This window comes from Athene cunicularia (genome assembly GCF_003259725.1).
Source record: "Athene cunicularia isolate RWA chromosome 1 unlocalized genomic scaffold, athCun1 chr1_part1, whole genome shotgun sequence".
NCBI classification, from domain to species: Eukaryota; Metazoa; Chordata; class Aves; order Strigiformes; family Strigidae; genus Athene; species Athene cunicularia.
Genome location: NW_020799091.1, coordinates 22,540,818 through 22,568,631, shown reverse-complemented (window position 1 = coordinate 22,568,631; position 27,814 = coordinate 22,540,818). Strand labels below are relative to the sequence as shown.

The 27,814-nt window shown below is 38.4% G+C and overlaps 1 long non-coding RNA gene across 1 annotated transcript; it reads right to left on the bottom strand.

Annotated features, from left to right (window-relative positions):
- Positions 1-3,046: 3,046 nt before the first annotated feature.
- LOC113481585 lies at positions 3,047-15,502 on the bottom strand. Its single transcript, XR_003398706.1, has 3 exons — positions 15,356-15,502; positions 13,778-13,898; positions 3,047-3,454 (listed from the first exon to the last, which is right to left on the bottom strand). It is a non-coding gene; the product is annotated as an uncharacterized LOC113481585 (long non-coding RNA).
- Positions 15,503-27,814: the final 12,312 nt, after the last annotated feature.

Here is a 27,814-nt window from a genome sequence, read left to right as displayed (position 1 = left end):
GTAATTTATGAACTTAATAATTGCTGAGAGATGAGATGAATCAAAGCCTAATTACATAGATGTGAAGCTTTCACATTTCATATAGGTAGTACAGGGAAAAACACAAGAAAAAAAAAAACGCATTAAAAAAAATCTCACAGTAAATTCAGTGCTGAAGACTGATATTAGTGAAAGAGTTTCACAATGCCAACACAACAGTATCTTTAACAAATAACATTAGTTGCTACTCTCCTTCCACAGCCAGTAGCTGTTTCAATTACTCGTGTTACTCCAGTGACTGGAGCTCCCCTTCTCCTTCAAGCTTTCCCTTCTCATTTCCTCTGCTACACTTTCTGCAGCTGTTTTTATGTTTCTGCCTAAACATGTCATGCCAGATAATGAGGCAACCAAAACCCAGATGCAGTGTGATTACTTTGTATGCAGATGAGCCTAATGCGTACACGCTTATCCCCAGGGGAAGTGGCAGTCTCAAATCTTAAAGGAGGTGCCTAAGTTCCTCAGACAGCTACTGGGAGAGGTTGGTTGACCTTCAAAGCAGAGAGATGCTGTCCTAACTATCTTTGTATAGACTGTACAGGGAATATAGATACCGTCAGTGTGTGAGCAACTGAAAAAGGTAGTATCAACTCCAGAGGACCCTGGTGAAGCTGAGCACTCATATGCCCAGAGGGAGGAAGCCTGACATTGACTGGGACAGATGGAGACCTTGTTTTTCAGACCATACAACTATGACTGTTGTAAAACCTGGCAAACCTTGGAGTAAATTCCCCCCCACTCCCTGTGCTGCTGCCCTAAGCACTACCTGCAGCTCCCTCTTGCCGAGTAGCTTTCTAACCTTCCACCTGTGATTCTGCATGACCTCCTGCTTCACCTTTGGCAGGAAAGGTGCAGTACACTCACAGATTACAGACATGTAATAGCTCACACTATAGAATTTAAAAATAGATTTTAGAAAGCTCACAATTCCCCCAAATCTTTTAATGAGGAAAAGGTGTTTGCAGGCAGTAAGCAAATTTTATTTCCATGATGAAACCTTGAAGTAAAATATATATTAGAATAAGTGCTTAATGACTCAGCTTAATATGGAGCTCTAATTTCATGTTTCAGTATGACTACTTGGCTTTTTATTTTTCTAGTTGGGTTAGAAGTTACACAGGACCCTGGTTAATTTTTCCAGTTCATAACAAGCTGTATTATTGTAGTCAGTGCAAAAGAAACCTACACAAGACTAAGTTCACTTAGTTTTAATTAAAACCAAACAATTACGAAGTAAAAGAGAAATAGGGAATTTTGTTTGATTAAAGGCTCTGGGATTTGTTATACAGAAAGAAATTTAACATGATAAAATTTAGCTTTTTTTGCTTTTACTCTCATTGCAATTGATACAGTCCCACTGCAGGGAAATCCTGCTCCTTACTAGTAAGACACCACATGTATAACACCAAGGAGCATTTTATATTTCTTAACACATAGAATTTTTACCCATGAATGTGATCCTCCATCAGATTCTGCTATTCTTCTTCTATGTATTATAGGAGATAAAGCTGAATTTTTTTAAAAAAATATAAATGTGAGTTATTAATTTACACCAATATATTTGATTTTAGCAGCAACAAAATGTTTTGGAAAACCCAATCTGAAGGAGGAATACATTCAACAAGAAAAAATATCTGCAGGTTGAGGTACAGGCATACTATATTGTTTCTTCTTCATGATCACATGGCAAGTCTCAGGATCTGGTGGAGTTTAAAAAGCACCCTGGTGCTCATGATCTGATCACAAGAGGAAACAATACAGTATGCCTGTTTCTTAGTCTATTTGTTGAAACAAGTGATTGTGCCATGTGACCGCACATGCAATAATTCCATAAATTGTGAAGAATACCTCCTTGACAGTAGCACAACTGTCCCGATGAGTCTTTATACATTGAGACAAATCCTGTGCTGAGGACTGAAAGTCATGCACACTCAAAAGGGTTTTGTTGCCTTATTTTCATAGGTTTTTTACTTACAATACAGTGAGCGCATCACATTCCAGGAAGGTGGTATTAGTTAAGGCCTTAATATGATTGCCTTCAAAATCCCTGGATAAAAATAAGGAAAGTGGGGTTTTTTTTTCATGTATTTCGTAATAGTTTTGCAGGAGGGAGTTTAAGCTCTGGGCTTATCTTTTTTTTTTTTTTTTGACCTTCTGGTATTTATTTTTACAAAATTAGCTCAAATTTATTACCTAGTTCTGAATATGAATGTAAATATCCAATAAAGCAAATTGTTTTGCTTTATTTTGTCCTCTTCTCTATTTCTGTATTTTTAGTTACCCTTTTCTTTGTTGTAATTTGTCTCTATTTATGGCCCAGCTCACCAGCCATTTCAGCAATAATAGGCTAATACATTGGCATTTCTTATGTGGAATCTGCATACCAGAATAGAGACCACTAGGTGGAGATTTTACATTTAATTGCAACATATATCTATATATTCTAAGTTATACTTAGGATAAACATACATTCACAATAACCAATTTCATTTGCACTGGGAAACTAAAGTGAAAGACAGAATTTTGCTAAATTCATGGGAGTCATGAGAACAAGAAGAAGCTCTAAAGATTTATGTTGGCAGAGGTCTGGTGTTTTTTAGAAAGTCATTTGAAATATCTTGAGATTCAAATTTGGCAAAGTTATACTTTTTTTAGAATGTCACACCTTTTAAAGTGTCTTGGTGTAACATAATGAATTTTTATCTTCGCATATAAAGATATATTAATTTATCAAATAACATTTTTGCATAATTTATTTACATAGAGTTAATAAGAGTACAGATACTCTTGGGGAGAGCCTCAAGTGAATTGTTTATCATTGATCTTCATAAATTAAAACATGGTTATAAAACAAGATGTTTTATCATACCTCATAACACAATAAGTAAGTGTAAGAAAGATACACAAATCTAAACTTTTGAGAGAAGAATCCAGTATTAGATTTAGTTACATTGCTTTGGATTTTTAAAGTAAATATAGATTTTATGTAAATTACACAAGAAAAAAGATTTTTTACATTACCAGTAGCAAAACATAGAACAAAATAGTTACTTTTGATATTAGATTATTAATATGTTTTATTTATAGGCAGTGGATTCATTGAATGATGGAGAAAGATGCTAAATTGGATGCTCCAAAAAAAGTGTGTTTATTAAATAATTTACACTCTCTGTATGTTTACTATAGGTTTTCCATACATGCTATGACCTTCCTCAAACTCCTTTCCCATGGGAGCTGGTCAGGGTGGAAAGGTATTTCAGCTCCTCTTCTCCATCCATTGCTTTAGCACTCCTTCTGTGGAGCGTGGTCCAAAGGCTACTGGTGCCATCTCTGATGCAGCAGCTGCCTGCCAGGACCTTGGCTGAAACAGCTGAGTCAATGAATCATTAAACACACAAAGTTCTTCCTCTTCTTTGCCCTGAGCCAAGGGAATAGAAGCAAAGACTTAATTTTTTAATAGCAAACCCAAAAAATTTATTTCCCTGCATACTATTAAAACCAGCTGAAAGCTTTTCTAAGAAACCAAGATTATACTTGCTGATGGTTTAATTGATGTGATGGCAAATGCTTATAGGACTTCACTTCCAACCTGGTATTCTATGTTTCTATCATTCACGTCTCCCACATACTGTAAGCTCTGCCTTATATGGAATTTTCTGTAATAGCCATCACAGCAATATCTGCGTGGGAAATTGTCCATATACCTAAATGTTTCAGTTTCCTAAAAGGAGATGCTGATGTCTGCTGGTTGTCTTCAAGGATTTCCAGTTTAGATTGTGAGGTCTCAGTAGGCATTCTGAGAAAAAGTCTTAAAGAAAGAAAAGGGTTTGAACAAAAACCAAAAAGATGGAAAGTTACCTGGATATTGAACAATACCAATATAAAAATGTGCAAGAGCAATGCTTATCCCAAAATCAAAGACTGTAGGCTAGTAAAATACTACTTTGAAATTTTTGCTATTGGGTTAGAATCTAGAATTCCAGAAAGAAATAACAGTTTACTACATCACCAACCGTTGTGAAGAAACAATGAAAAAATGATTGAGGAGCAAATTATGAGGGAGTTTTCCCTCTGCAAATCCAAAATAACTAGACCTAGATATTATCTCCAGAAATTGAAACATAACCTGTGTGATAAAGAGTTACAAGCTTCATCAGTCATTCTAATATTTTTGTGCAGAATGTCATTTGCAGACATAGCTTTACTGCTTTGTTCCTTTCTTTTTAGATCAATGCCATAAATGCACACACTGCCAGTGATGAATGATGTTTTTACAGACAGGGAGAAAATCGGCACTCACAGCCATTTCAATTTGTGTAGATGTCTGAGTATCCCAGGTTTCAAACTAGTGATACATTTATGACTGGGACACCTTTTGACAAAAACATATAATGTGGAAGCTAATATAATATTACCTAAAAACTGATAGACTACTTTTAAAGAGAGAAAACAGAAACCTTTCAGTCGATGAGAATAGCCAGAAAGATAAAGAACTGTGACAAGCAATATTTGATTTTAAAATGCTGAGTGGAAGTATTTTAAGGTTTCTATCTCATAAAAGGCTGACTGTTACTGCAAAGGCAATAACATTTGAGTTAATATTTTAAAATGTTTTATAGTTGGAATGATGCTGGGTAAATCATTAAAAATATAGTTTTATGAATAGTTCTGCATTTCACTGGGGTGTATATGTTTTGCTATGATGCAATGGACAACTTTTGCCTAGGTCTTATTCATATGCCTTTTTAGACCAAGACATAGCAAAAATGTTTTGCATTTATATACACTAATCTATCAAAATGTCAATACCTTTAGCTTGTTATTCAAAATTTGATAAGGAACCAGAAAGATTAGCCTGATGTTCAAAAGCACGGAGCTTGTATCAGCTGTTGGAAGTGGTAGGGGTAAATGTCAATGTAAATACTGACATTTAAGTACTGTAAATGCTGTAAATACTGACATTTGAAAAATCTGGCCAATATGGTTTATGAACATCATCTAATGAGGCAGTGTCAGGTGCACATAGTAAATGAAGATTATAATGGGTGGATAATGATACAAAAAGTTCAGTGATTTGTCTTTGCCCCAGTGTGTAATTAGAGTCACAGCAGGAGTTGAAATTCATGAAGTGCTCACATCGTTCTCAAGCTACCGGAATATGCAGAATAGTGGTTGGATGAGACTTCGAAGGGCTGAAGTTTAGATGCTGTTTCCTGTACTGTGGAAGGCTTGTTGCTCTGTGATACCCAAGATGCAATCAGTTATTTTAAAAGGCAAAATAGGACAATAATATATTCACAATTTTTTATGTTTGCATAGTCCAAAGAATGCTTTCCTTGATATTGTCTGAGTGCGACTGTGTTGTAGAAATCTGGTACAGGTAAGGTAAGAAAATCTGGATAATCAAAATTCATTAACTTATTAGAAATGCAAATATTTTAGAATGCAGTATTTATCCCATTCTGCTATTTTAAGCACACTACAATATTAATGCCTGGTGTAACACCACTGAAGTCAGATTCGATATTTTCCACCAGAACAGGACTTTCTAATGACTTCTTTGAGGCCATTCTGTATGTGTCTTTCTCCAGAGTGTATCATGTCCCATTTCTTGGTTACTCTTTTGGAATAGAAGATCATAGGGTATAAAAAATAAGATACAAAATGGAAAGCACTGGAAGCTGGGGACAAAAGCCAATACTGTTCCAGGCTACAGGTATATTATTTTGAATTTTATTAAATGTGAACCAACACTAGCCATCCTTCTTGGCGCACTTATGTTAACATACATTGCACCTGCTGATGAGACTCATATGAAAATTAGTGACATATATATTTTGTTTATTAAAAATTGTTTCAAGCACTTTGTCCACTCTTCAAATGATACAGTCCTTTCTCATCACTGTTGTTCTTGCAGGCTGATAACTGCTTTTGGATGTAAGGCAGTTTGAACTGTCATGAACTGTTGACAAGAAGGCATACACCATCCAGTCAGAAGCCAGATCTAAACTCAAATACTATATACTTAGGGGTTTTATGAGAATTTATCTTAAGTCTGACATATGAATTCTTGCCCTTGGAGCCATCCCTATTTTCTTATATAGACCTCATACATTCTAACGTTGTGTGGTTTCCATGGTAGTTTAACATCAAAAAAGAAAGATAAAAGGGAAAAAATTAAAAAGACGCTTTATTTAACATTTTAAAAGAGTAAGGTGCTGTTTCATGACAAAGTGGTGGTATCTCTTATTAGACTGACACAGACTTATTTTCTGCTTACTTATTTTTCTGTGTCAGGGAACAAGACTACATCTCTGTGTATTGCATACAGAACTGCCTGCATCTGTGCACATTAGGCTACACTGGAAGACCAACGTGACCAAAGGCAAATGCTGTTCTATACTGTTAAAAAAGTGATTGCACGGGTGATTGTATATTGATTTTGTTCATGCTATATACTCCATGACTCGTGATAATTTAATAAACCTTTCTTCACCTTTGTACACTTGGTGAAAACTTAATCTCAAAGAGAGCGGATCTGTTGTGTGTGAGCAACCTAAAAGTAATCAGTAACTGTTTAAATTAGGTCTTAAGTGTTCAGTGTTGCAACTGTCAAAAATCAGACTTTACATCTGGGTGCAGTGGACACAGAGGCAGAGCCCACAAAGGACCTTGGGCACATTCCATTACATTACACATGTTGAGTGCATTACCTTGCCTGTGAAGTCTGGGTAACCTCAGCTTCTTTGTCATCTGTCCTTATTGTTTAAATCCTGAGTTGAAGCTTGAGTGCCTTCCTGGGATTAGCTGGGAGCAGACAGGCCTCCCTTTCGTCTGTTTGGAAAGTAAATGTTCCTGACTGCTTGAACAAGCTAGCTGAAGGCCAGCAAACTTCATTTCTGAGTTTTAAGACTGGCCTATTTTAAATATTTTCCTTTGGTGATCCAGGCAGATCTTTTGAGAATTCCTCATATTAATAAGTATTCATCCATATATAAACTCTGACAACCTGTAGGACTGAAGCTGGCAGAATTAAATAGGGAGCTGCCAGTCATCATTAAAAATGAATAATCCTGAAATTCCTGCTTTGGTAATTTCAGCAATATTTGGTGGGTTCTCATTACCCCAGTGCTGGCTGCACAACCAGTGATCTTTAGTGAGTGCCCTGGAGTTGACAGGCTTTAAGCCATAGGAATGATGAACCCAAATAGCCCTCAACTCACCTAATTGTAAACATCTACATGAAAAATGCACATGTTGATCAATGCCTCAAACTCTCTTTAGAGGAGAGAAGTAAACATGTTCTGTGTGCAGTTCATATGATCTGTATTAGATGATTGCATTGCCACATATATTAGTTCAGATTAATTCCACAATGAAGTGGGCCTTGCAGCAAAATGCTCACAACATTCACTACATACTAGTAAATCACCGAATAAACTTCTATAGTGGGTCAACTTTTTCTGCAGTTTCTGAATGCAGAGGGCCCATACTTGGTAGTATAGTACTATGCAAAGTGCATTTAGGTATCTCTTTGTAAAAAAGTTTTATGCTGGAGAGGAACTCTAAGGGAACTCTACTTACAGGAGGGTTGCATTAGTTGAAACAAGTGAAACAGATTTTAAATTGACAGAATGTCCTGGTTTGAGTGAGTGGCAGGGGTCTTTTGGTAGTTCAAACCACAACACAGCAGCACATTCTAGTTCTGTTTCCATGCAGCTGCAACCTTCTGAGTGATAGTGGAGACCTGAGAAAAGGAATTCTTGAGCGAACGCTTGACAAAGCTGATCTCCTTCTACAACAGGGTGACCTGCTTATTGGATGAGGGAAAGGCTGTGGATGTTGTCTACCTTGAGTTCAGATAACTGAAAGACAACATGTACTTGAGGTACATATAAATGAGAACATCTGAGAAACTGCTGATGGAACAGTTTCCACTAGATGATGCAGAATTTTTTAAGTCACTACACTTCACTGAGAAATTGGATGCTTTGATTTTAGCGCTGACCAGAATGAACACAGCATCTAAACTTGCTTCCTGCTTGCCAAGCACTGTCTTTGCTTTCTGGGATTTAAGGTAAGGGCTTTTTGGGTACCTCAACTTGGCCATCCATCTGAAGAGCTGTCCCACAGCTGTAATACTTTGATTGAGGTGAGGCTTTTTGGTTTATCACTCTTCATCAGTAGGCAGGAAGAAATATTTTAGAAGGGATCAACAGAAAACATTTCAAGACTTTCTTCTTTTTGTTTAATGTTTCATAGAGAAGCCTTTCTTTTTTCTTTTGTTCCTGAATGGAATTAAAATGAATACTGACTTTCCAGAAGTTTCCAGAAATGTAATTACTATTCTCCTGCAACTTTGTAAAGCTGCAACCTGGCACTAACACGTAAGTTCCACTTTGCATTACTCTGCTCTGGTATTCATGCAAAAAGCTCTGGGAAAATAAAGGAGTTCCCTGAGTGCATCTAAAATTCCAGATATCTCTGTAATTATAGCAAGGATATGTATGCAGTGAAAAGTCTTAGAAGTGTAAAATAGTTTAAGGATATTAATAAGGGCATTAGTATTAACTTAAAATTCTTCCGATAAATCCAGATAATTAGGCTTTCCATGAACCATATCAAAGATACTTACCCATCCACTATTATCTCCTATAAAAAGTGTTAACATTTGTCAGCTGTACTTTAGATAGTCTATCAGCTTTTAATGAAAACCAGAACATTAATGCCAATTTGTCTGTGGGGTGTATGTGTTTTCTTATATGGATGGAAGTAAAATTAAATATTCAAATGGATTGTTTTTATTGTCTTTTCTGCTGATTATGAAGAGCAATTATAAGCCTAAATTAAGAAATCTCATGTAAATTTAACATCAGAAGTATACTAGACTATAAGCATGGCAGAGAAAGAGAGAGAAAGAAATAGATAAATTTAATGTTAATATAAAATATTATTAGAAGATGTGTTGATAAAAAGAACTGAATGCTGAAGCAGAATGATTAATGTAGTGGAGAAACTCATACTGCAGTACATGGTATAGCATAGAGAGTTACCAACTATTTACCGTGGAAATCTACACATGATAATGGAAGTGTTCTAGGCCAAGACCGTAAGTCAGAAAGTGAGTCAGTAAAAACCAGAAAGTTTACACCAGCTTCAGTAAATTAATATGTTTGCTGATCTCAAATTTCAGGCAAAACCACGGAAAATTTTGAGAACAGATAATTCCTAGACCAGCTAAATGTATAGGCTATTGTACAAGTTATATGAGATTTGAGAGAAAATCAGTTAAAATTTATAAACTTTAGACATTTATTTTATTTTAATAGATTGGCAGAAGGTAGGAATCTCTATTTCATATGGACAATTTCAATCTTTGGGGCAAGCCATGCTAGTACACCAGAGTGCAGTTTGGAGCTAGTAATAGCACTGACACGTAAGTGAATACTAAGTAGGAAAGGTGCAGTGTGGAAAGTTATAAGCACAAATGACCACATCCAAAGATGGTAGCTGAGGGGTGATGGTAATGGAAAAGGAAAGAGGCACAGGAGGATGATTTGAAATACCTAGAAAGAAGGAAGTGAAAGTGAGGTAAGAACCTCACTAAGAGGGAGGTGGGGAGGGAGGATACAGAGCAGGAGATGACAGCGGAGTTGTCACATTATCTTCTGACTCAACATGCTTCAGAGTCACAGAAGAAGTCAAATGTCATGTAGAGGTGATGCTCCAAAGCAGGGATCGTTTATTAGCCAAAAAAGGATATCGGTCTCACTGATCTGACTTCCTCATTTGCAGGAAATCTGCTCTCTTGTTTCATTACAGGTACGGAGCTTATGTCCATTTGCAAAAACACCTTTTCCCTTTCAAAGTTTACAGGAGATTTTATGGCCAAGAAAACCTAATGAAAGAATGCTAAAACTTAAAAAAGCAAACCAAACAGAACAGGAAAGTTCTTCGTATTGTACAGAGATGATTCTGGTTTTACTCATTAACAAGATCTTTGAAAAGTGAAGTTAAAATTTGACAAAGGGAATTTGATTATAATCTTAGTTGAACAGGTAGAAATGTATATGGACCCACCTTGCAAAAACAGACATGCTGACTGTAGACACACGAGACACATGAGACTCCTAGGGAATTATAAAGAAGATTAAAATGAAACTTGTAGGCTAAAACTATGTAGGGAGGAAGAAAGTGAAGTAATCCATTTCCTATTAGATGGATTGACAGTTAGGGGATACATAGTATCAGCAAGGATGGAAAGAGCAGAAATTCAGCTAAATGGTAATCTTTGAAAAATGGGTATATTTTAGTCTTATCTAACTAACACTGTCCTAACAATACCGCTTTTCATATGATGCAAAAAAAGAAGGTTGAGACATGATGATAGGAGATGAAATACACAGCTGATTACAAACTCAGTTTTGAGATCCAGATTAGATTAAATTTGGAAATCTTGTCAAGATATGCCTTGCCTTTCAAGTGAAATACCTCTAACATTTTCTTGCTACAAAACTTTAAAAATGCATGCAGTTTAGGCTAGCTTTTCTGAAGGCTTTTTTTTGGGGATCTACTATGTGGATAAAAAAAGGTAGTTTAACTGGTTAAAGTATAGATCTTTGTATATCAGTATTCTGAATAATGTTACAGTTAGACTCTGCTAGTTTGTTGTTTTCATCAAAGTCCTTATGGTAGTGCCAGTATTTTTAGTTGTAACTCATTTTTTCATGTATCAGGTATTGCACAAAGGTTGGACTGGAAAAAGCTTTCTTTTTGTATTAATTCAGGGACAGAAAAAACATTTTTTCAAAGTACGTGTATATGTTCAGTATGGTCTGACAGTCCCTTTTAAAGAACAGTGTGTCCATGACCTCTCAAGAGAAGCAGAGCTACAACAGAATACATGTGAGATAGCAGAGCTGAGAATGAATCCTGAGACTCTCTTCACTCTCAGCATTCAGTTAATCGCCCTTGCAGATAAGAAACCAGTTATTATCCAAACATAAAGGCCTTGCTCTTTTGGTTTTGTCTTTGAGTCTCTAAATTCATTTTATCTTGTCTTAATTTGTTCTTTTATCCAGCGCAGTGCATTTACTGCTGTGATGGCTGCGGTTGCTCCTGACACACTTTCCAGTAATGCTGACACCCAAACAATGGTATCATCTGCTGGGTTTCCACATCCATTCTCATCAACATCTGCAGTGTGATGTGGAATGGGTCCGTAAGACTTGTGATTACTACCCCACAGACAGCACTTTGGCTGATGAATAGAAAGATATAAAAGCAGAGGCTTCTCTTTTAAGGCAATAATGCCATAAAAGCAGTTCTTTATTTACCATGTGATAAAATTCAGGTTTTACATTTCTGACTACAGTGGAGTTGCTCATTCTCTACTTACTACTAAATTTCCCCTATTTATCACCATAAATTTCTGAGTTGCAAAAATCGACCAAACCACACCATGTATTACTGAGGATCAGCTACGTTTACGCAACGTGCACATCATGGTTATTCAATGTACACTAATGAAACAAGTCTATAAATTGATTGCAAACTTGTTAGTTGCAAGCAAAGAATGTTGTCTCTTTCAGTGACTGCGGTTTTAAGAAAAGTTAATTTTGTTTAAAGCAGAAAAATTGAAACATTTCCTACAAATGTCCAAGTTGTGCAAAAGCTCTCCTTTGCAATAAGACAGATCCAGAGACTTCAGCACTGGTTAAAACTGGTTTAGTGAAAGACAGCCCCTTGTTGAATCAATACTGCTTGAAGCTGTAGTAGCACATGTAATTAAGGCACATTTCAGATGATAACTTTTTTTTTTTTTTTTTTCCATCCTATTATTACTGCTTTCAGGTCACTGTGAGAGCAGACAGGCCAGTTTGCTTTACTTAGCTTCAAAATCTCTGAAATGTTGTTGACTGAGAGCTCAGTGGGAGTGCAGCTGTTGCTAAGTTCACATACTGCTTAAGAAGGAAGAAATGAAAAGAAACAACCAAGTCAGTCAAGTGAATCATAAGCACTTAAAAATATTTTAAAAATTTGGAAAATGGAAGAGAAATCTTTACATTTCTGGATTCTGTTTCTGTGAAGACACATGCTAAAACATACACAAAATTATTTACTTGTGCACAGAGTTAAGTTTTCATAACAATTCTTTTTCACCAGTATGATTTTTCTAGCTTGGAAACAAAAGACTTGGGTTTATATCAAATTTTTCCTGGAAAAAACCTAACTTAATAGGTTCAAACTGCAGGTTGAAGAGATTATTGGTGAACTGCAAGAACTATTGTAATGAAATTTTTAAAATGCTGTGGATTGTCCACATGAAACATCCATATAATGGCCTGAAGAGTGAGCAGGATTAGAGCAACAATGAAAATTAGATACTGTCTGTTTATAAGCAGATTTATAAACTATAAATTTATAAAATCTACAGGAAAAAGACACTAGTCATCAAGTTTTCACATTAATCTAAAATATGCTTGCTTCAGGGTTCCTGCATTTACTACAGTCACAGAATCTTCATCCACAGTGTTCCACAAGAAAACAACACCCCTGAACGCTCTTCTTGAAATGAAAGGATCCTTTACCAGGTTATTCTTTTCCTTGGTTAAAAAGTGAGTCACACTATAAATTATGCTCAGTAGTTGTATGACACTTAAATATGATTGATTGTTACATTTAAAATAGCGGAGTTTTTATACTGACCTGAACAACTCAAGTGATCATTAGCCTGCATTGGTATTACGGTCTGGACTCTAAAATCCCTTTCTGACATTGAGAAGCAGTTACTCACTGAAAAGGTCCTATAGTTGCTGTGAACAGCAGTTTATTATAAAAATAAAAGGCTTAAAAGTGTGGATTTAAATATTTTATCTTAAAATTTGTCACATGGAATCTCTAGGCAGAGATATAAAAATTCTGCAACTGCTGTTAAAGTTAGAACATCCTCCTGGGCTTATCAGTTCAGGAGACTTATTCTGAAATTTCAGTCAGTAGTGTTTTGGACAGGGTTTGGCTAACTCGTGTCAGATACAAACTTCCAGCTCTGATTTGAATAGCCCTCTTTCCGCTCAGTTGCATGCCAGTTTCATTTCCCCAACATGCCCAGGATGATGTATAATTGCTTTCCACAGGTCTTGGCACGTGAGGATAGTTGTGTGGAGGTTTTTTTCTGGTTGGAAGACTTTGTGTCACAGTGGCCTGTTGGAGAGACTTTTTTGGGGAATAAAAAAAAAAAAAAAAAAAAAAAAAAAAAAGCTGCTCATCGCCAGCCGTAAGAGGGCAGTAAAATACCATCTTTTTATACAGCGTCAGTTTATTCATACTAAAGGCACTTTTTGAAGGTTAAATAGCCATTCAGATATCAACAGTATTTATAATCGAGTGATGTTTTCCACTCTTTTGGAGTGGACTCATATGTGTGTTCTAGGAGTTGTACAGTACATACCTAGTGAAGCCTACAGTCTGTAATCAATACCCATTCTACACTACAGATATTTTCCCCAGAAACATGCAGCAGATGTGGGTTTCCCAGACTTAACTGTGTCCTCTGACATTGCTGCAGCTGCTGTACTGAACATGTACATTTGTAGACACATTTAAAAGGACAGGGCAAGAGAGGAGCTGATCAGTCAGTCATTCTCTTCATATTTCTGTACTGCTTGGAACACAGTTATGTGAGGGCTGCAGGAAAAATCTCTCTGATACATGTCTCCTTCCCCACGATTTTCACTTGTACCTGTTGTTATCCAAGGCTTTTGAGCTGGAAACTGTTTAGGATGGAGGCAGCACTGTCTCAGAGTGTCCAGTCATCTTGGGTTCAATCCCTCTCTGGTGTAGCCTGACCTAGTCTGGTTTGGCTAAAGGGAGCAAAGAGGTTGCTTTTAACCAAGACAATTTATGGCACAATTGTTTCAAGTCCTATTGTCTACTATTGGTAGAGAGTATATGGAAAAATAACATTTGAAAGAATGGTAAGCTGGATATTTGTATTTTTTTTCTAGCAGTTCAAAATAAAGATAAATTTCATGGTGTGTAAATAGGAAACATAGTAAGGGTTGTTTTGGTAATAAACTATTTCCAAGTTTTGTTTCTGCTAAACAAATTTGTGACAATGAAAGAAATATATTAATCTGTGTAATGAAAAGGTCAGTCATTGTATGGTTTTTATTAATGACATTGTCTTAAACCAACTGTTGGAAATATAATAAAATAAAGTTTATGTTAAAATAAAAACTTTACATGAGTAACATTTCCTTCAATGACAACAAAACATAGTGATTTAAAATAGTTATTTTCAAATAGAGTATTTAGTAACATTCAATACATTAAAATCCTGCATATTCCACTCCTTTGTAACAGATTCTCTACAGAACAATATATTCTCTAATAGTTATTTTCTGTCTCTAACAAGCTAGTAATTAAAAGATTATTTTGCTCAGAGTTATATTGTTTCTGTTTCAGTTTCTTATTTTGGTTACACTGTAACCTGCCCTTTATGCATTATTAGAAAACAAAATGCTATTTCATTAAAGAACTTTTTACAAGCTGAGAAATTAGCATTCATGAGCTAATTAAAATAAAACCCATTTATTCACTTTTCTGTAATGCTTCAGGAATTACTAAGCAGCAGAAAACTAGTAATTATTTTAAAAAACGTGCAGGAACTGAGAAGTCTTAATTTTGAAAAATTTGTATAAATGACATACTGTAGCTTCTGCTTCTATATTGTTATATACAGTGTTTCTATGGGAAAGAACTTTTATTATAGAAGCAATCTTTTAGGCAATCACTTCTGAGATTCAAAGTGCTCTACCACACGTGTAATTCCAATTTTACTGAAATATTGAAATACTGAAAGGATTTTCTTGGCTAATTTACCATAATTTTTATTGCAGTAGAGAAATATTTATGAAAACTCAGTTGCTAAGTTAAATGTTTGTTTTTTTCACCCAATATGTAGAAATTGTGTTATGATACTGGTGTGAAACTTGCCATTTGCAGCAATGTTTTATTACCTTAAGTATTTTTCCAAAAAGCATCAGTTTATCCTTTAGTCTTACATTCAATTAATTTCATTTCATCAAAATTTAAAGTAACCTGGTTAGACAATCCTGTAATTTTATGAAATCCTCATGTGCTTGTAAACATTTTTTTTTCTAACAATGTTTTTCAAAATAATGTAAATGAAAATTCCTTATTGATTCTTTACTTTAGGTGAAATTCCTTGTTAATTCCTTAATGTAATAGAAAATTCCTTACTGTGTCCCAAAGGGCAATCAGGTTTATAAAGAATTAAGAAAGAAGTGGTTCTTACCTTGAATTTCTAACAGAGGAACAAAATGGAGCAGAAATAGCATTGCTGACAGTCTGCAGTCAGGAGGATTAAGAGAAGGGCAATAGTATGTTTATGGCCATCGAGCAGTACTTACGCTCTGGACATCTTAGCAGCTGCTCTCATAAGGAAATCACCAGTTTGGCTACGTGTGGCACTGAGCATGCTCACAGCCTGCTGCTTCCCAGCTCTGAAGGAAAAATCTCATCACCCACCAGATTGTGGGCAATTATTTAAACCATAGTAACAGTTTTGTTTGGCTTCTGGGTTACTACTGCTTTTGTCTGAGTGTAAGGGATTTTCATTCTACTGTATGCATAAGTGATTTCTGACAAGGTAGTTTTGGGTTATAGGAGAGGTTTCTTTTCTAAAAATGGTAAATTACCTTTGTAAAGGAGATTAAATTCTTGGCAGTTTTCTTTCATTATATTGCAACTGGAATTACAAAGATGTCAGTTTGATTTTTTTTCATTACAATGTCATCTAAGTATGAACATCCAAATACTTAAACATGTAATCAAAGACTGCGTAGAGTTGGCCCACTGAACTCAGTTGCCTAGTTTTCTCCAAAAGTGATTTCTGAAATGGCAGTTTCTCAAAGAAAGCTCATTATCCCCTAATTATTATTCTGGAAACTTAGTATTTTTCTGCTCCATGTTATGGCAGCTTTATATATGTCTCTCACTTAATGAAAACTTTTTTTCTTTTTTTTTTTTTCTCACAAGAAAAGGATACTACAGACATTGTATAAGATCTTTAGCTACACCTCTATTTGGATTTTAAATTATTCAGGACAGACACATTTCTCTAACATTAATACATCATTTAGTGTAAATTTTCAGTGCATTTAACTAATATATGTGAATAGTGGCACTGTGTTCTTCCATGGTATATTTTGATTTATATGGAGTAAACAAATGCAAAAAGACCACTACGAATTCTTATAAAATCTCAGCAGAAATTATTGGTAACTTTTGTCTAGAATACTTCAGAATACACAGGCTAACAGGAGGAAAGTGAAAATCCCCAGAAATAGGGACTACAAAATGCAATATGTATGGGTGGTCCACTCCATAAGATACAAAAAAAAGTCTGTCATGAATTACCAGTGTTAAAAGGCCAGACTGCTGTTCACATCTATGCAAGGAAATGAACAATTAAAATGGGGAGGAATAGTCATACCAGAAAGTATTTGTCTTCAGTAATCAGTAATATCTGGGCTACATTTACCATCCCAGCAAACTGATGGTCTTTATATTGAATATGGGAGGCAAATGAAGGTGGGAGATGGAGGTGACATACTTACACCTATATTTCTTAGTGCTGTGTAGATTCTCTGCACTTTCTGAAACAGCAGATGTAAATGTGTGGATTTGCCAACATTGCAACATGGAAGGTGATTGAAGTTGAAGCTGGTGGAAAGGTCTAAAAGCTCTTGGCGACCACATTAAAGGTACATGTATGTCTTGCTTGGCACTGTTTGTTTCTGTTTTCTACATACTGTCCCCCCAGGCACTTGAAGAGTTCCCAGCCCACCAGGAACGATGGGTGGCACTGGGATTCAACACATGCAAATGAAAAGTACAACTGAGAATAGTAGTCATGCAGAATTATGTGAGGAATCACATGAAAATGTGAAATAACAGTGGCAAATGTCCTTGTTTTTGTTGGCATCCCATTGCTAGCGTGTATTCAGCAAGTTGTCTGCTCAGAGGACTGAGATGCAACCAGCTGCAGGTCACTAGCTGCAGAGGAGCAGAGCTGCCCTGCCTCTCATTATTCTTTGGGACTGTGCTACATACCACACATAGGGGCCTTCTTGAGGCCTCTTCAGCAGTAACAGAGATAATGCCTTGCCTGTGGTATAGGTGAGACTGATGAAATCACCAGGAGATTTTTATGCCTCTGATTACCTGTCATCACATCAGTGAGGAAAATGTCAACTACCTATTACCAGAAGGTCACAGCTGATTTTGCTGTCTTGACGTAGGAGTTTGGCTTGCAGATCAACATAGAAGATCCTGACTATAACTGATTTGAGCTATGTACTTAGCGACATTTTGAGAGGTATTATGTATTTAGTGTCATAGTACTAGGCTGATAATACATTTGGCTAAGTGCTGGTCTCTGCACAGGTGAAATAAGTAGTCTGTGTACAGTGGACTTTCTCTAGAGACCTCAGACCTTTTAAGTTTTTCTTTTTTGTGGCCAGATTCTTATGGCTACCAACATTTCTCTTGATTCCATGTAATCTTCCATTTCCCTTTTCAAGGGGGACATGTAGTCAGGGAACAAGAAAGAATGAAAAGACCTTTGTATCCTAAGAGCTGGTGTTCAGAGGCGGGTGAAAAATAGCAACATAGGACTTGTGTCCAGGAACACAGAAACATGACTTTTGAGGTCAGTAGTTCTTAAACTAAATTCTGGATATGAGGGAAACATGTGGACTGAAGTCAGCCCACCGAGGAAGTGCACAGGAAACTTTTCCCCACTTGATGGGCCATCTAGATTGCAGAGAGTGCTGCTTGGAGACTCAGCAGCTAGGAGGACTTCAGTCCTGTCTACCACTAGCATGGAGGAGGGAGTAAGATGGTTGAATTGATGAACTGTCCTGAATTGGAGAAGGTAGAGCCAAATGGAGATGAAGAACAGGAATCAGAGGAAAAAAAAAAAAAAAAAAAAGAGCGTCCATCACTTTGAATGTCAGCAAAGACAGTGGTTTTGCCAGTGTTCCAGGCACGGAGCGAGTGTGTCAGAACTGAGCTCATCTGCAAGAGATGATGATCAAAGGCCCAGGGAGGATACTGGCATAAAGGCGGTGTGTTGCTCAGGCAGGAGTTAGATGATGAACACCAGGTGATGAAGTGTTTGCAGACAATGAAGTGTGATGTGCCCCTCGAGGTAAAAATGTAAGAGAGTGCTCAGGAGGATAAGAGGAGATGTTGAAGAAGACCCTTGGTAAAATGGAAGGGAGGATGTCTGCAGTTCATAATGAATCCCTGAAGCAAATATGAGTTTCCTTTTGAGGAAACAAACCTCCAAGATGAGATTTTTTAAAAATGAAAATAGAAATCTATGACTTTAAGCCCATCCTCTAACATTTTGGCATCCATCTAGTAATGTTTGAATGTTGCTGGACTGGGGCCACTGCTGTTTTTCATCAGGCTGTGAGGAACAGCTATATGTTTCTAATGATATTCTGTTTGTTGGCTAATTAAAACTGGCATCAGGAAAGTGGCTGAACCATCACAGGGAGAAATTGTTTCTATTCCTGTTTCAATCTTTTAAAAACAGAAAACAGATGTTTCCTTCATTTCCTACTGCCAAGCTGTAGGGAACCCCAAACAAGAAAAGCATCCATGATGGAGGCAGCACTGTAGAGCCTGTAACCATGGTAGAAATAGCATTGTGGACAGGACATTGTCTTGTGCAGGGATTCTTGGTTACAAGAGCCAGTTGATTTCAGTCTCTTTTTTTTTTTTTTTTTTATCATTTAACTCTGTTTTCTCAGTGTGTTTTCTCGCATAACATTGATTGCCATGTCCTTGTGATGTGACTAGAACTGGTTAGAGGTTTTAAAGAGAAAGCATCAAAAATGTTGATTTGCAACTGGTGAATTTTTTCCTCAAATTTGTATCAGCTACACATTGTTAACTCTCTCTAACACTTTCAATATGTTAGTAGACTTGCAGGTAATGCCTCATGATTATTTTTCCAGAGAACTGTAACCTTTCAGAAGAAACCAGATTTCACCTGTAGTTAAAAACTTATCTGTCAACATTCACACTATGGAGTTTTTTGAATTAATGAGTGCACTATCAGGACAACACTCCTTGCAAAAGACTCATTCCAAAGTGCCGTCAACAGGTACTTTTCTTGCTCAGATAGTGCAAGACTGGCCTAAGGTATGGTATGACATTATGTTGTCTGCAGTGTTGTGGCTTTCCATTTTAATAACTCTTTCCATGTGCAGGGAGAGTGACTTGTTTTCATGCTTCACTATAGCCTGAACAATGTCTCCTTAAAACTGTTTGTTTGCTATATTCAGTTGTAGTTGTATTTATCTAATATAAGTTTTTTGAAACCCAAAATATAGCACTGCCTTAAGTAAATGGGAAAGTAGAATAAAACAGTGCTGAACATGACACATATATGAGTGATTTCTGAGGAAGAGAAATTTAATTTTCATTCATTGTTTTCAGGAGTTTCATGTGGGGAAAACCTTTTTCCTGAGATGTCAAAAGTACACACAATTAACTACTCACCAGACACAGAAGATCAGATTACCAACTCTTCGTTTCCATGAAAGCCAATACAAAATTCTGGATAAAGACTTTGTAACATCTTGCAAGGGAACAAGTGAATCCCCTGAGTCCCCTGAATGCTGAGGTGACTAACTTCATTGACTGTCCTGCTAAACGATTTTGAAACTTCAGTTCTTGGAAATAATAAAAAAAACCAACCTAGTTTGTCCTTGTTAAAAATGAAGGTGTCCTGGTTCAGCTAGGATAGGGTTAAGTTTCCCCAGAAGGGGAAGGGATCTCCAGCCGGGTTATTCATACCATGCTGATGTCAGGTCTGGGCGCAGCAGCGTGGGAACTTTTTCCTTTGTGGATTTGGTGCTGGGGAGCACACGGCGAGCTGTCTGTAACCACTGTGGTATTTCTCTGCATATCTTTTGTCCTGTTTACTGTTATTACTGTTTGTTGTTGTTATTATCGCTATTGTTGTTGTTCAGATTGCTTATTACACTGTTGTGTTAAATTTCTTCTTATTTTAACCCTGGGTTTGTGCCCTACTTGTGTCCGAGGGTGGGGGAGGGACAACAGCAACGTGGTCTCTGGCCCCGGCAGGGCTTAAACCAGCACAGAAGGCAACAGTATGTAAAAGTGAGTTGCATGTTCAAGATGCATATTCATTTTTGGTATATCCAAGAAAGCAGTCAGAGACACAATGCCATTGGGACTTCCATGATGTAGTCCTTTGTACCTGATGAGGGGTGTTGTCAGAGAAAACTGAAGTCTCTGTTGAAACTGTTGCTGGTTTATGTGCTGCATTTTATCTTAATACAAATATGGCATTGCTTCACAGCCTGAGTTATTTCAAGCTGAATTCCTTGACCCCTTAACCAGAATTCCTATGTGCAACTGACTCTTTAACTACAATTTATATGTGTAATTCCTGCAATTCCAAATATCAGCATCAGTGTTTGAAGGTGCATTTAGTTTATCACTGTCTCAGGAACAATGTTTGAGGAGTGTTCCTCCTGTCTTCTTCAGTTGCTTATTCCTTTCTGCATTGCAGTATGCAGCTGCAGCAGCTGTCTGGAGGTTACACCGTACAGGCGAATTGTTCCAGCACTGCTGTGCTGTGCTGACAGAGTCCTCCATCGGTGAAGCAATGGTAAACTCCAAAGCTTCACACTGCACACTTAAACCTGCTATGTGATGCACTCAGTACAAAGGGAATTATCTAGAATTCATACACATGACTATACAAGACTGCTGCTTGTAATGGCATAGCCAACTGGACAGAACTACTCATCAGTAGACTCAATTTGACCCACAGTTCAGCTCATTCTTCTAGTTGAATGAAGAGAGAGCATTGAGGTTGAGGGCTAACGCCTAAGAAACTGTAAGGCAACATCAATCTGAGAAGGTTGTTAATATAAAGAATAGGGTCTGTCACTGAGACACAGAGGACTGGGAGGGCATGGCCGCCCCCTGCTCCATGTGCATTGGTCAAGGGTCCCGCGGGCCCTGCTGGGCTCCCTTGGCTCCACCCACTGCCTCTGTGACTGAAGCAAATGTGGTTAGAGGGAAAGAAAAGGCCACTCTTTAAAAACAACATTTCACACAAGAAAATACTCAGTCCTCCGTCTCCGTCCCTCAGCAATCTCCTTCAGAAGGACAGGCTTTCTGCTAGGCTCCCCCACAGTGGTGCCTCAGACTTACCAAGAGCTCCCTGTCTGGGCTGAGGCTTTCAGGTCTGCCAGGGCTGATGGACGTGGATGGGCGAAGCCATTTGGCTGCTCTCAGGAGCTTTCCTTTCACTTTCCTCCAGGCAAGGCATCTCCTGCGGACGGGCTCCAGGGCGTCAGGCAGGAGGTCTGGCAGCAGCCTCCGTGGTGGGTTGCGGGGCACTTGGCCACAGAGGACAGCTTGTTGCTGGTGGTGAAACTCAAATCCAAGGCAAGCTCCTTTTAAACGTCTGGTTAATTAATCTAATCAAACTAAATTTGAACACTGGCTTATTAAAAGGAGGAGTTATCTGGTATTAATGCACCTATATGCCTGAAAATGCATAAAATTCTGTCCCTGTCAAGGAGAGAGAGGCCCACATGGTCTTTGTGATAATCCTGACCTGAATTTTCCATATCAGATATAAATCTTTGCAGTAATGTTTGTGACAGCCATATGCATAAAAATTCACCAGAATTGCAGAAAAATAGAGCTTGAGGAATTGGAGCTGTCACCTATCCTGAAAGAAGGAATAAAAGCACCGCTTGTGCTTTTTGTGATGAATGATTCACGCAGCTGTTGTCAGCCCTTTCCTCGCCCCCACTGGTAAACATTTCAAAGCTGCTGCCGAGCAGAAGCGCAGTTGGCTACAGACACTGCCTGCAAAGGCACTGGAAATGGTAACGGTTTCATCTGTGAGGGGCTGAAGACCTTTCCCCCTGACTGTGAGATCCCCCAGGTGGCATGGTCCAGGCTGGCAACACCGCCCGTTTCAGCTCACAAGGGTCAGCTTGTTTGACTGCTGCAATGGCAAGTGAGAGTGGTGTCCATGGCCAGGGATCATAGCCAGGAGTGGGGTGAGCTGGGCATGGGGACTCCTCTGGGTGAGACGCGTGCAGACAAACCCACAGAGCTTTTCAGTGCAGCAGATACATGCAGGAATTGGTCAATACTCACAAGTGTTCCTAGATCTTGCTGAAAGAAGGCATTTGTCATGGTGTATTTTTAGTGTGATAAAGCATTAACTGCGTGCAGGGAAACACCTTGCTGTGAAAGGCAACTGCATGGGGCTGGTGTGTTTGTAAAACTCCTTGGTTTCCTGGTACACAGAGAGGGTCAGCATGTTCTTGTTTTGCCATTCTGGTTCTTTCATAATTCTGCAGGGTATGTGTCAGCTCATTTATAAATGCTCCTTTTGCTCTGCTGTTTTATTTATTAGTATTGTCTGCACACCTTATTGCTTTGGACCATCTCTTGTTTCTGAGGTGCTTCTTAGGGGATAGTCAACTCTCCATCCATTTACGCATACATTAAAAGAACCAGTGATTCACCTCTATTTCAGCCCATGTTAATAACTAAATATTTTCATCATCTTTAATGTGATTTGCTAATCCATGTATCTCCCTGTTCTCCTTTATGGTTTTACAGGAGATAACAGTCTCTCCAGTGCCCTTCTGCTCCACTGCAAGATGGGTAGACCAGGAGTGCAGCTGGGTCCCAGGATGACATTGGCCTCAGAGCTCCTGCTGGCTTGCTTTATACCACACTTGGCCAGGACAGAGCTTGTATAGTACCTGACCTGCCTGGAAGCTCAGGTGCAACTTCAGGGTGACAACCAACTTTACAGTGGCAACCCAGCCTGTAGGGACAGGAATGTCTGTGAAGCACCGTGTTGTGATAAAAAGTCCAGAAAAGACCTGAAAGAATTAACAAAATACGTCTTTAAAATAGGTTAGTGAATGTGATATCATTTCAATGCCAGATTTCTCTGCAGTTTTTCCTATTTATTTCATAGTCTAAACTTTTGTTACTCTGCTCTCCTATAATTTCTTCACCTTTCTAGCCCCCATAGAGCCTTTATATTCCTTAGTAAAAAGCAAGGCCAAAACTCCCCTTTTCTGCAGCTCTCTTTAAACTCCTGTTTACGTCTTTTCTCTGGTAGCATAGTATACTCACTGACTCACCTAGATTATCAATTTTTATGCCTTCAGCTATTAGCTCATCATATATAGACCAAGGTAACTTAGTCATCTTAATGCTCATATTTTATCCTTTTGCCTGTTCACTTTAGATTTTGGAAGTCTCTGGATATTTTTAAAGACAGTGGCACAGATTATTCAGATATTGTTCTTGACTTGATTACTGTTGAGTGCATCCAGGAATTCCATGGAGAACTGAGATCTCAGGGAAACTGAGATTTTACTTGCATAAAGACAGAGCTCTGTTACAGAGTGACCTCTGAAGTGGTTTTCTGTTGGTTATTTTCAAGGAAAAAGGATTCTACAGTGGGTAATGCTGGAGTTAGATGGCTTCTTTTCCTACTTGTTTAATAGGTTTTTCCAAACTTTCTGTGGATAAATGCTATATAGTTTGTAAAAGGAATGAAATTTGCTTACACATAAGCACCATGTGCTGTGAAATAGTTGTCTTGAACATAGCACAACTACCAAACCAGTGCAATGATGTGTATTAGATTTTTTCCAGGGAGCGATTCTGGGACAATGGAGACTTGAAAGGGAGGTCTGCTAATTTTTCCTCAGATTTCTCATGGCATTATGTGCTGCCTTTTCTTTCACAGACTCTGGTATGTACATTGTTCAAATCCAAAATTACTGAGGTAAGATTCCAGCTTCATCACCCTTCTGCCAAAAGCTGAATTCTGCCAAAAAACTCTGGTGTAGCCTATCCGTTGGGTTGTTTCCAGAATGCAGCAAACTCAGAGACAAATTGTTACTGGCTGGGAACACAATACCTGTATTGCAAAAGCATCACATATGAAATGTGGCTGCACCAGCACCTGCATACAATGTGCTGTCAGGTAAAAAAACCACCATACCCTCAATTTTTATTTATGTGTGCTTCTGATTTCTTCTTGGTGTTGGGGAGAATTTTTGAACTTCATGCTTGTGCCTAGAGGGCCTGGAGCTCTTGGTCAGATCAGAGTGTGGCTGCAGTTAGATTTAGGGCTAGAGCAGACAGAAACTCTCATCTCTGTGCCTGTTTTTTCCTGCCCCCCTGTCTGCCTCTACTATTGGGCCATGCCAGTGTTTGCAGTGAACCTCAGCACATCTCCAGCTGAAAAATAAGCTGGCAAAGAAGGAGCAGGCAAGTTCCCCATTGCAAATGGCCGTATAACCCACAGATTGCTTTGCCAGTACAATAAGAGGACATTCTAAGGGTGAGCTGGCCCTCACCAGCTGGCCCTGACAGCAAGAAATAGCAGATGCCTGGATCATCTGTAACAAAAAAATGGATCCTGGAAGGGTAAGACTGTGCTGTACTAACACTTAAGAAGCCTCTGCATCCTGCTCAGTGTATTTTCCTGTGTCTGACCATGCAGTATGCGAGATACGTGGGCCAAAGCTGCAGGGCATAGAGGCATTTGCATTTAAAGTTGCACTGCTAACTTGGTTTGTCTAGAGACTTTAAGGCAGGAAGTAAAACTGTTAATTAATTAGGAGCATTCACTGGCCCCCAATAGATGTTTTGTTCTTTAATTAATGCCGTGTTACCAGGCTGCTCAGTGAAGGTGAGGTTTCTCCTTGAGGCTGAGCTGACCTGATTAACTGGTCAGGCCCCTCTTCTCCAATATCACAGTCACCAGCCCTGGCACAGGTTTAGTTTCCTTCGTGAGCTCAGTGCTGGTCTGCCAAGCACCAGGGAAGCGAGAGAGGTGGTGAGAACAAGCAGCCAAGAGCAGGTTGGTGTTGACAGGACAGGCTATTCCTGACAGAAGTCACTACGAGATCTTTCTCTGGTTTTGAGATCAAGGATTATCAAACAAGCAGGGGAGCAAGACCCCTTCGCACATTTTTTTAGCCAGTCTTTGTTGATGATGAGTTAATAAAAAAGAAAAAGAAAAGTCCATGTAGTGAGAGACAGAATATGAAAACCTTGCAAAGCAGCAGAGGAATTCTCGCAAAGTTGTGAATCGCCCATTTTCTGGGTGAAATTTGGGCTTGCACAGGTATTTCAGGGTGGATGATAACTGTCCCCAGGTATGTCACTGACTTTAATTCATTGTACAAATAACAAGTATGGACAAGGGCTGGCTTTTATGGGAAGCTGACTGGTCAGTAATCCGGGGGGGCAGAAAGCAGATGGGGTGGCACTGGCACATGACGAGATTGTGTTGTAAATTCAGAAGCGCAGGTAGTAAGCTCCCTCCTACTCCTCCAGAAAAGGGTCAGCTACCCTGTTGTTGGTATTTCTACAGGCTAAGAAAAGCAGAAATAGTTTAGGCCCATAAAACCTTGTTTCTTTCACAGCATTATTAACAGTACCTATCTTGTATCATGGTCTTCAGTTTGCTACACTGAAGTGTGAAGCCCAGCCAGAGTGGTGACATGCTGGTGGACAGCTAAAGCCCAGCCCTCAGTAGGAAGAGTGAGCAAGCAGTGGGATGTGAGCTGGGATTATCTGCAAAATAACCAGGGGAATCCAGAGTCTTGAAAAGTCAGTGGAGATGTACAGATTCTGCTGACTGCCATTTGGGAGTTCCTAACTAGGTGGTGATGCCCAATGTCCAAGACTGGATTAATTCTAATTTTTTTTAATTTAACATAGTATTTAAGCAAGTGAAGCTGCAGCTTTCTCTATCAGTCCCATGCTGAGTGTCACAACATCCTTCACTCCTAGTCAGAGCTGATTAGGTAGATTCTTATAAGTGCTTTTATAAAAGTCGCCACAGATGCCTCCTTTGTTCACTTAAGGATGCGGTGGCTGGAAACCAGCCAGGCTTGCAGTGCCTCTTCCAGTACATTACCTGGCACACAAAGTCACTCCGCTGTGCTGAGGCAGAGGCAGCCTGTGAGCGGCTTTCGGGGCCTGCCGTAGGTGGTGCTGCAGCTCCAGTCTGGGGATTTGCTGTGTACCTGCTTTGTCTGGCAGAACCTATAAAGCAGTATCCAGTGAATGCTCTGATATACACAAGCACAGGTTTACTGACAGAGAGCTAGCAGGTCAGAAGCACAGTTACTTGATGGATACTACAAAACAGGACTGCTAGGTGATGTGGAAATGCTCAAGATATGATGAGATAATGACAGGTTTGTTTGAAAGCTCATCTGTGATTGTTAAGGGAGGAAAAAGCCCTTTCTAGTATCTGCTGCTGAGTACAAAGGTGCATGCCTCAGAGCATTATACTGTGCCAATGGCATGCAAGGAGACAGAAGAAAACCACAGAGTCAGAGAATAGGGTGAACCCAGTACTTACAGTAAATTAAAAGAGACTTAAAGCTACTGGGCTAAGGTTAGGTACAGTGAATTTAAAACCAAATGGAAGGAAAATGGTGTACACTACACAGGAAGAAATGAAATTTTATCCTCTGGCTGAACTGTTTCAACAAAAGTTGTTTTTATTTTAAAAATAATTGCTGTATTCAGGTTAAAAACATGCAATATGAATCACAGTAATGCTTCTCCAAATATTGTATAAGCTATTTGGTTTATTGCCACAAAGGCATGTAATGGAAAGTAAAAATAGATATTAAAAAAAATATAAATCCAAGAAATCTGCATACATTACTGCTGACATTTGTTGAAATGAGAAGGGACATCAAAAATTATATATAGATTTCGTGAGTTACAGCAGGAAGTGAAATATAATCAAAATGACACTTGGGGGAATATTTTTATATGGTAATAAGTGAAAACATTTGTGACATTAACTCAGAGATAAAAAATATTCAAAGAACTGTTGAAGGATTTAACACAATAGAACCATATGTTTAGTTTTAAAATGTAATTGTCTACAAATGTAACACATTTTAATGTTTTAAAAATATATTAATCTGAAAACATCCAAAGTTGCTGAGAAACTGTGCATAACTCCCAAAGCCCCCAGGCTCTACAAAATGGATCTAAACCACTGATAAAAAATATTTTACACTCTATCTATGGTAATAAAAATAGATTGTTTTTAACAAGTACAAAGAAACTCTTGGGAACTTACATTTCATTTGGAAATAGAACCTAGTGGGCAGGAATTTTTTTATCAGAGGTTACCTGTATCTTTAGTTGAGATACAGGTAGAGGTAGAGATACAGGTTGAGATGGGGAGTCTAAACAATCTTAGATTGATGGTGTAAGGCCTGCGCAAAAACAAAGGGAGGCGTATGGGACTGTTGGAAAAGACATACCAGGTGCTGATAACGTTGCTAGGTGATTATCTCCTAGCCCAAATAGAAGTTTCCCCTAGTCCTTGAAGCAACAGACTACCCAAACACCAGCATAAACCAGACTGGCAATCTGGACAGAAGCCAGAGAACAACTGAGGCTGCACAGAGCGACAGGGTGAAAAGTTCATCAGCGAGGAAGCAGAGGTATTTCATCTTTACGACCCCTCCCCAGGAAGTTGCGACCCCTGCCCGGAGCTTGAAGAGCTCATCGTGCAGGCGCAAGAGGAGGAGACCTGATTACCATGAGAAGCGAGGGAAGGCGGGGGTAGACTATGTATATGTATAGGCGTTCTATGAATATG